This window comes from Triturus cristatus, chromosome 9 (genome assembly GCF_964204655.1).
Source record: "Triturus cristatus chromosome 9, aTriCri1.1, whole genome shotgun sequence".
Classification (NCBI taxonomy): Eukaryota; Metazoa; Chordata; class Amphibia; order Caudata; family Salamandridae; genus Triturus; species Triturus cristatus.
This window is the reverse complement of record NC_140592.1, coordinates 885,423,648-885,432,762: the sequence shown is the minus strand read 5'-3', so window position 1 is coordinate 885,432,762 and position 9,115 is coordinate 885,423,648. Positions and strand designations below refer to the sequence as shown.

At 48.2% G+C, this 9,115-nt stretch overlaps 1 protein-coding gene across 6 annotated transcripts in view; it reads left to right on the top strand.

Annotated features, from left to right (window-relative positions):
• Positions 1–6,332: 6,332 nt before the first annotated feature.
• Positions 6,333–9,115, top strand: part of CCNK (cyclin K) — a 426,168-nt gene continuing 423,385 nt past the window's right edge. For 2 of the 6 annotated variants that reach the window (XM_085626425.1, XM_085626421.1), the window contains exon 1: positions 6,374–6,501. The gene's annotated coding sequence lies outside the window, so the exon portion shown is untranslated. Of the gene's footprint in view, positions 7,239–9,115 lie in introns of all 6 variants that reach the window. The other 4 variants (XM_085626424.1, XM_085626420.1, XM_085626423.1 and 1 more) reach the window with 3 other exon arrangements.

Sequence of the window (9,115 nt, the reverse complement as noted above, 5' to 3'; positions counted from 1 at the left end):
ACCCCTCCAGACGGGCGCGGAACCGCTTCCGCAGAGGCAGGTTCGGTGGCAACCAAGGAAACCACCAGGAGTCAGGATCTGCAGGTGAGACTTATCCTTTGTTCAGAGGTACAGTTGGGGGGGTCGCATTCAATTTTTCCTGCATGCTTGGCAAGCGCTCTCGCAGGATCCCTGGATCCTGGAAACAGTACAGGGTTACAAATTGGAGATGTACAACACTCCCGTCCAACATTCCCCTCCCCATCCCATCCATTTTTCCCAACTCGATCAGAGTTTTATCGCAGGAGAAATACACTCTCTTTTACAGAAAGGGGCGATTGTCGAGTCTCGGCTCCATTCCCACGGGTTCCTCAGCAACGTGTTCCTGGTCGAGAAAAAAGGGGGCGGGCACAGGTTGGTCCTGAACCTCAAAGAGTTCAATGGATGGATCGTTTACCGCCATTTCAAAATGGAGGGCATCCATCTGCGGCGCGATCTGCTGCAGGAGGGCGATTGGATGGTCCGTCTGGACCTGAAAGACGCCTACCTGGCCGTACCCATTTACGCCCCTCACCGCCGTTTTCTTCAGTTTCTGTGGCAAGGTGTCTGTTACGAGTACGCTGTTCTTCCTTTCGGACTTTCGTCAGCACCATGGTGCTTCACGAAACTCCTTCGTCCAGTCATGGAGTCACTGCGTTCCCGCGGAGTGAGGCTGATCGTCTATCTGAACGACGTCATTATCATGGCGCAATGTCCGCGTCTAGTGATGACTCATCTAGAGTGGTCCATTCTTCTCCTTCAAAATCTGGGTTTCATTGTGAATTATCAGAAATCAGTTCTGGTACTCACGCAATCTATAGAGTTTCTGGGCTTTCAGGTGGATTCTCGCACCTGCCAGCTTCTCCTTCCCGCATCCAAGATCAAAACGATCAAGAGAGAATTGAGATCGATCATGAACAAGCAGATTGTGTCCTTACGGTCCATAGCCCGGGTAGTGGGCTTGTTGGCCTCCTCGATTCAGGCCATTTTTCCGGGACCCCTTCACTACCGAGCTCTCCAACGATTAAAGATTCAACATCTCCGCAAAGGCCTCAGCTATACCGATCAGATCCCTCTTTCAGAGGAAGCGAGGTGGGAAATGTTGTGGTGGCTCGACCACATGGAATCGTGGAATGGCAGAGCCATTTTCGGGTCCAATCCAGAGGTAGTGATCGAGTCGGACGCCAGCCGTTGGGGCTGGGGAGCCCGCTGCGGTCCGATCTCGACGGGGGGTCGTTGGTCGCCGGAAGAACTCTCCCTTCACATCAATTGTCTGGAGTTGCTAGCGGGATCGTTCGCAATTCGCAGCCTCTCTCCGCAGAAGATGAACTGCTGCATTCTTCTAAGAATGGACAACATATCGGCAGTCCGGTATGTTAACAAACTAGGAGGTACTCGATCTCACATCCTAGCGGAAATTGCCAAAGATTTTTGGCATTACTGTCTTCAGTACAATCTGTCAATAGTAGCGGAATACCTTCCGGGTCGGAAGAACGAGGTGGCCGACTGGCATTCCCGGTACCTACGGGATTACAGCGATTGGCGGTTACATCCTCGAGTCTTCCGGATGCTGAACCTCCTATGGGGTCCGTGTCAGTTGGACCTGTTCGCGTCACGGCTGAACAAACAACTTCCGGATTTCTACAGCTGGCGTCCGGATCCGGAGGCATTAGCCTCGGATGCGTTTCTTCAAACCTGGCCTCCAGTCCTTTGTTATGCCTTCCCGCCATTTGTGATGATTTCCAGGGTCCTGGCTCAAGCCAGACGCCAGCGGACGGAGATGGTGTTGGTTACACCTTTGTGGAGGGCTCAGGCTTGGTTCCCGATAGTTCTGGAAATGTCCTGTGCGACACCAGTTCTCCTACCTCAGAGATGGAACCTATTGCTGGACCCTCTCAAGGCCCCTCATCCGTTAGTGATCTCAGATCAACTACTTCTGGTGGCATGGCGAGTTTCAGGGATAGATGGCAGGTCCCAGGCCTTTCGGCAGACGCTTCCAACTTCATCAAGCAGGCATGGTCAGATAATACCCATAAGCGGTATTCATCAGCATGGAACAGGTGGTGTAGCTGGTGTGTTCAACGGGACGTCGATCCCACTACAGCTAATGTCTCCATGGTCATGAATTTCCTTGCTTCTTTGGCGTCATCTGGTTTTGCATATAGGACAGTAAACAATTTTAGATCCGCTATTTCCGCTGGGCATACTCCTTTGGAGGGTAAGCCAGTGGGAAAACATCCTCTGGTGTGTAAACTGCTTCGGGGTATCCGGATGGTCAAACCCCCGTGCAGGGGCGGCTGGTGACATTTGAAATTGGTGAGGCGTAAAAGTTGAGGATAAGTGTTATGTCTATAGCGAGCGAGCCGACTATTATAGGAGGGACTCGAGGGGAGAGGGACTTGAGAAGTGTGTGCAAATGGAGCATTTTACAGCAAATTTGAGAGGGCAAGAATGATTATAAAGCAATTCTGAAGGTGTAGACTTGAAATATGCAAATACATTACAAAATACCCCATATCTTACAGCACTAAACAAGCCTCCTCTGCTCTACGTGCCTCTTCTACCCTCTGTGCCTCCTCTGCCTTACGTGTCTCCTCTGCCCTCTGCGCTTCCTCTGCCCTCTACGCTTCCTGTGCCCTCCGCGCCTCCTCTGCCTTACGTGCCTCTTCTACCCTCTGTGCCTCCTCTGCCTTATGTGTCTCCTCTGCCCTCCGCGCCTCCTCTGCTTTCTGTGCCTCTTCTACCCTCCGTGCCTCCTCTGCCTTACGTACCTCCTCAGCTTTATGTACCTCCTCAGCCCTCTGATCCTCCGCGCCTTATGCTCCTCTTCTACACTCTGATGCACCCCATCTACGCTCTGCCCCCTTCTGCCCTGTGATCTTCTTCTGCCCTCTTCACCTCTTCTACCCCTTTCCCATCCTCCTCTCCCTGCACCTCTCCCTCTGTCTTCTTCTCCTCTTAAATCCCTCACACTGACACGTGAGGCCCTGCCGGACGGTGCGGGGAGATGGCTATCAGTCAGCGCGCAACTGCGGGCCTGGAGCTTGCTGAGATAACCACCGGCACCTGGAAACGATTAACATTCAGCAAGTTGTGGATCTTGCTGCTGGTGGAAAGTTTTTCAGCATTCACCTGTCAATCATCATTTGTTTAGCAATTAATTCAGAGTCCCTAAGCTGAGCAATTAATATGTGAATGAGAGGCCCGGGTGCAGCCGCATAACGAGTGAACACATTCATTGAGAATTTTACACCTGGGATTGGGAAGAAAGAAGCAGAATTAAACACTCCAGATTATCTGACCCGGAAGCGCAGTAAACTCTGCTGTTTTCTTTTACAACATAAATTTAGTTCCTGGCGAGAGAAGTCATGTTGCCGTCCGGAATTGCACATGGCGCCAAATAGAAAGCACAAAATGCCTACGTCTACTATCTGTTGGTTTCATAAAATGGCATAACATCGGGCATCACAGGGTGGACACTGACTGCAGCCGAGCCTCGCCGCCTCCACTTTTATTACTTGGGCCCTGGCTGGTGTCCAAGAACGCCAGCCGCCCCCAGGGGGCACAGCCGCACTCAGGCACACAGTCACCCCCGCCTGTGGACGACGCCCAGGGCTCGAGTGGGGATCAGCGCCCGGTCTCGGGGTGTCGGACCCCACTCCAAAAATACAAGCGTGCGTGAACTCGGTTCACCAATGGGTTGTTATACCACTGCATTCTGTGCAATAAAACAACACTAGCCTGTAATATGCACATCTTCGCCTTATTACGAAAGAGTACCGTCACGTCACACACTGCAGCAGTATCGGTTTATTATATTATTTTTATTATTTCCACCAAGGAAATCAGTGAAAATGAAAAGGCACCGCTTCATTCGATAGAGCGGCTCCGGGAGTCCCCGGGCCCTCGCTCGCAGCCTTGATTTTCCTAAACGCATATTGTTATTTTAAGTATTCTGCCAGGCTCCTGTTAATTGAATGATTTCCCCACGTCAGCCTCCATGACAAATGAAGGACAAAAGGCAGCATTTTCGTTCCAATACTCCTAACCCCACTGGAAGCGTGACGAAAACACCCCCAGTACTCACTGTTTTCAGCTTGATCAAGGGGTTTCTCTCGGACCGGGTTGAAGCTGGTTCAAGAAAGGAGGGAAATGCGAAGCTCGAACTCAGCGCAGGAAGCAGTACTTGAAATCCCGCCTCTGAGTCTTGTCATAGGGTGACTGTATCAATGTCATCCAGTCAGAGGAGGAGGCGGGATCCAGGCTAGAAGAATGTTCTGAGCTATGTCAGAGATCCGGGCGAGCCGAAAATTCGACCGAAGTCCTGGAAAACCAGCTGCTTCAGGTAGCGCCTGCTTGCCCTCACCACTGCCTCACAGACACACTCTGCACATGCGTGACTTGGGCGTTATTGAAGTCGAACGTCCACCACACATCATGCGCGGGGTGTGTGCACTGCTACCAGAGTGACGCAGCCTCAGACCACCAGTCTCCTTTCAAGGTGTCTCTCTTGTCTTCCTCCGACCCGATCCCCGGAGGCTGGTGGGGCAACGCCACATTCGCCCCTATGCACCAGCCGCTCCTGCCCCCGTGTCCAAAATACTCTTTTTTGTGGGATGTGACGGTGGTCCTCCGCTTTTTGGAATCTTGGCCACCAAACGAACTCCTGTCACGGAAACAGCTTTCCGCCAAGCTGGCGATGTTATTATGTTTGGTCTCGTGCAAGAGAGTTTCTGATATCAGAGCTTTAGATCTAGCGGGCGTAAGTTCTCCCCAGAAGGGGTGACTTTCTCTATCTCCAGACGAACCAAAACCAATTCCACTTCAGTGACTATCCGGCTTTTCCGGATAATCCCAAATTATGTGTGGTGCAATGTCTCAAAGCGTACGAGGTAAGTACAGCTAGCTTCCGTTCTGACATGCAGGGTCAATTGTTCATTGCATTGCAGAAGCCTTTTCGCCCAGTGTCATCAGCTACTTTGGCGCGATGGGTGCGTTGGCTCATGAATGAAGCAGGCATTGATGTGTCTCGGTTTGGTGCGCATTCTGTGCGGGGCGCAATGGCATCTAAGTCCTTTTCCTTGGGTGTGACCCTATCCGACATCATGAGCAATGCGGATTGGTCTAATGAGTCTACCTTTAAATCGTTTTATTATAAACCTATAGTGGATATCGCATCAGTGGTGGTGGCTGGGCTTTAAACAAGCATAATCGGAGCCTCCGGTCCTGACATAGAATTAAAAATTTGCAAACATTCGTGACAAGAATTTTCAATTCTATTAAGGACAACGGAGGCGAGGATTATCCCACCCGGAGTTTATATGACTCTTGCAATGTATATATAAATCAATTGATGATGGTTTTAGATTGCATTGTATTGCCTTCTTTGTCCTCTATTTTTCCCCCCTTTTATGCCTGTAAAGTTTATGCCATTTCAGATTGGAACATGGTTTGAGAGATTACCGTTATTACGGAACCTTTATCTTTGTTTCAGATTCCAGTGGCAAGTGAAGATGGCTTGCTGTCCAAGGAGTTCGTTGGGCATGGTTGCCCCTTCGCGAGGTGGAGCTCGCTCACCTGTTGTGATCATGTGGGTTTTCGTCCCTCGGAGCCGAAGTTCAAGTTGTACTTCCGGATGTTTTTGCTCGCAGAGACACTGGTTCAGGATCTCAGTTCAAAGAGGACTAATTTGTTTCAAGTTCCAGTCTTAACAGTTAACGGTCACGCAAAGAAAGAGGAGGTGTCTGCCTCGACGGGACCTTATATTGTGGTAGTCTCTATGGTATCGTGATGCATTGGACTCATGGGATTTGTAGTTTGGAATAAAAAAGATGTTTTTTTATTGGCTGCTGTTTGAATAAAGCAAAGAAATGAGAAGCATAATCTTCGCCTCCGTTGTCCTTAATAGAATTGAAAATTCTTGTCACGAATGTTCGCAAATTTTTAATTCGTTCTCTTTTCGTTTCGTTCTCGTTTCATTTCTGTCAGTCCTGGTGACGTATGCAACAAGAAGTTTTATTTTAGTGTACTTAGATATGTTGAGAAGATATACGACTGTGTTTTTTTTGACACTATGAATACTCAGTTTGTAACTTTTTTGCTACCTACATTACAGCATAAGCGTTTTCTTATTTGACATAATAACAATTTCCCCGGATACAGTATTCTGGACAGTTTCTTGAAACTGAAATCTGATTATTTTGGGGAAAGCGAAGTGACTACTACGGAGACAAGGTAAAGGCTGAATATGGAACTGAGTGGGAGGAGCTTTTGAAGTTCGTTAGTTTTGGGCGTCTCATGCAGTGTATTGTGACGTTCGTTTGGCTGGGAAACCGCTTGCCAGTTCATTGGCTGTGGGTATAAGGACATTGCACTTGCCGCTTATAAACGGGTTAAAGAGTGCACGTGCCCGCCAGCGAGAGTGCTTCAAGCGACGTGAGCGTAAACAGGCGAACCCCTCGCATGGGTAACCGCCGTTGCCGTGTAAGTTTGTTTTTTTGGGCAGGATATTACAGCTCTTTACGAGAGCACGAGCTAAAATTCATTTTTTAGGCATCGGGCGATTAGGTGATTTGCCAATATTCCTTGACTGTTGAGTTACAGCCAGGGTTCAAACCTTGTTTTGCGGTTCCAAAGTCGGGTGCTCTGGCTTTAGATCATAACTCCTTTATTCGAATCCAACGACTGGGAACTCGGTGAATTGGGTCTCTGTTGACACCTGAATCTCCCATGGGACGGGCTTAGTCTGACCGGACTCCTCCCCGCAGCAGTTTCCTTAGCGCAATTAAACGCCGCGAGTCATCCGGACCGTACACCCTGGTGTTGCGCGTCACTTCCCGCGGTCCCTTTTGGCTTCCGTTTCTGTGCCAGTGTCCGAGGACCTCAGTTTTTCGTACTGGCTGGCTGAGCCAGGTGTTGGTATTCGCCGCCTTTACTGAGTGCACCGTGTGTACGGGGCTCAGCCTCCCGAGCTGCCAACTGGACACTCTGGTCGTCTAACCACCAATCCTCTTTCTCTGCCGTCACCTGGGGCTACGAATGTGGTGAATGAATAACCTGCCGACGAGGATTGCCTTAAAGCTCGGCACCGCATTGGCCTTCCTCCAAACATCATGAGATTTGGCGTGGCTGGTACCACTAAAGGATTCTCTGAGGGCAGGGCAAAGCCTTCCAGTGGGTAACGGCCAGAGTCTTGTAAGAGTCCTGTTGTGAACATTGCGGTTAGTATTTGTGTCTGAGTTGTAACTATACACTTTGAAAACGTAATGATCGCGTTTTTTTCTCATGTTGTTCTAGAGGACCTTAGTTGATGTTATTTTTTTACGTATCCAACCAGAAAGGACTACTGAATAAAAAAGTGCTATGTATTTATTAGTGTACAGCAACTTGCCTGTTCCTTGCACACTAGTATTGCTAAATAGCAAGCTGCCTTGGTTTCAGGATTTCGTGTGTTGTTGTGGAGTTGCATAGGGCTGTTTTGCTATTCCTGTGTTTGTGACCCCACGAGTGAATATTTATCAGGAGAGCAATTTGACCTATGTATAGTTAATTACAGAAGTTCACTATACAGACCCACCCCCCCCCCCAGGATATTGCGGCATAGATGTGTTAAGGGTTCTGGCTTTAATTGCTCAAGTCACTCCAAGCATTGTGATGGCAGAGTTTTTGTTGTTGTTGTTGTGCAAAGAGTTAACGAACTGTGCTGTGTAGTGCTTGCTTTTAATCATAATTGTATCTAAATAGCCCTTTGTACCTCTAAGGAGGTGTTGAAGGGACAGCTGTGTAAAAAAAAAAATGCATTACATACTGTCTGGTGTTTCCAAAATTTAGATTTTGGAAGCCCCATTTTATCAACTATTTGCACATTTTGTAGCATTCTGTTTTACACTGTGTGGAATGCATTAAAAATAATGGCTTACACATAAACAGTGCTTTCTGTCACAGTCTGTGACCTCGTAGCACTAGAAATGCACGTCACTATTCTCCACTGCAGCAACCAAATTTAATTCTGTGTCTCTCTGGTTACACACAGACCCCTGCAGTGCATTAACTAATAGAGGTTTCATAATGTACAAACAGTACATTTCCCACTGAGTAACAACTTTAAAAAATGTATTTTTCATTTAAGTTACCCATTATTTTATATGGGGCAAGACCTAAAAAAACAAACACAATATTTTGGGGTTTATATATGAGAGGGTTGTGCCGTGAGGACGTCACTTTTTTGAAGATCTGGCAGCACAAGATTCTGAATCATATCTGACGTGACGCAGTCACCAACATGGGTTTGCATGGCTTCATAGATATGGAGTTAGACATAGCAACGCAAGTCACTGTTCAGTCGGAGAATGGCGCACTGTAGCTGTATACCTGTAGGACTGGCTTAGGGCTACTCGCATGTGGTTGCAAAAACCCACTGTGTTGGCTGCATTTGCATATCCTCAAAGGGGAGTGTGAACTTAAGCACAGCGATAATAATGTTGTAAAGTATATGCTGTCAACTCTGCTAAGGTTCCATATCAGAAACTCCCAACCTGGACTGAGTTAACCTGGGTGTAGCGCACTTAGTGGAACTGAAGGGACACAACTTGCATAGCTTCCACAAGTCAGCATCTTACTACTGTCACAGTGATCAGTTGTAGGAGGGATTTTATCCCTTGTGGGTTTTGCAGGATCTCGCTCATGCATTCTTCCTGGTCTACCTCATGTGCTAATCGTTTTCCTTTTCTTGCTCAGACTTTTGAGGAACAGGAAAACAATCTGCTTTGATCATTGGTAGCCATTTCCCAAAGTAGTCGTGCTCCCTCCCAGTAGGGTTTTTTAAAAACTATTTTTATTTGAAAGTAGAAGTCACATACCAGCAATCAAGTCAACAACGTAGCATTGTGATGTTACCATACACACAGCCGCAGGTTACGTCCCAAAGCGGTCATCCGAAAAAGGTTCTTATACAAGATCTTTTATTTTTTTTTCCCCCTGCCCCCCACCCTAAGCAGTTGTCGTCTGGGCACTGCCGAAGTGCAGATTGGGCCTCTGTGTTCCAGCCACCCCATATCTGAGTCCATTTTTTAGGGCAGCCTCTGTGTTCGTAAATGTG